Raw genomic sequence first — 918 nt, forward strand, 5'->3', positions numbered from 1 at the left:
GGTGTATTCACCTATTAAGAATAAAGATGTGTTTTCAATTTAGTTCGCCACCCTTCACTCGCGTTTCCCACAGAGGAACAAGGGTGCATATACTCTGGACTACAGTCGCAGAGGGTCAGGATTTGTAGTTAAAATTAGCGACAAAGGTTCTAAAACACGACAGTTTGCGGTCGATAAATGTCCTAGAACTCTGTGCATTTTACAATGCAATACATGATTCGCTTTCAGTCTGACCAGGGATATACTCTGGTTTCTCTTCAGAACGAATAAATCTTTCGCCTTTTACTAAAGATTTCCGTGGAGGGGAACAACCGTGAGTTTCATGTAAATTTTTGATGCCTGCCTCACGCTGGCCTTTAGCAGTCAAACAAGGCAACGGCAGTTGCATACAAGTGAGAACCAAGAAGCCGCATGGCAATGCGGCATGAGAACCAAGAAGCCGCATGGCAATGCGGCATGTGACTCAAATCCTCAATGGCTCAGAACACCATTATGTGAAAATGTCAAGAGATCATTCCGTGAGTGGACATCTGTTAGACAGAGGATCTCACCCGTCAGGATTTGGATCTTGAAAACTGGACATTAAATCCACAGGTGTGTCATATGTGAGTCCACAGAAGGGGGTTACCCTCAAGTATACAGGATGGCATCTCGCCACAATTAGAAAAGATCAGTATGTGTACAAAACAGATCACAAGGGCAGTGGCGGTGGAGTCTCTCACATTCGTGTGGTCATTCAGCATCGGGTATCTGGCTCTACCATTTTCCACTGCTCTCTCTCCGTTGCCAAAACGGATCATAAGACAGTTCGTCACAACATACTGGTGGTATCTCATGGGTTTCGGAGAAGTTTGCTTCTCGAATTTTAAAGGAATACTGGCACACGATCTTGGCCCGCTCATAATACGTCCAACCTGT

At 45.0% G+C, this 918-nt stretch overlaps 1 non-coding gene across 1 annotated transcript; it reads left to right on the forward strand.

Moving 5' to 3' along the window:
• Window positions 1-241: 241 nt before the first annotated feature.
• LOC135054099 (U5 spliceosomal RNA) lies at window positions 242-355 on the forward strand. The gene has a single exon (XR_010243352.1). It is a non-coding gene; the product is annotated as a U5 spliceosomal RNA (small nuclear RNA).
• Window positions 356-918: the final 563 nt, after the last annotated feature.

Source organism: Pseudophryne corroboree, chromosome 2, assembly GCF_028390025.1.
Source record: "Pseudophryne corroboree isolate aPseCor3 chromosome 2, aPseCor3.hap2, whole genome shotgun sequence".
Classification (NCBI taxonomy): Eukaryota; Metazoa; Chordata; class Amphibia; order Anura; family Myobatrachidae; genus Pseudophryne; species Pseudophryne corroboree.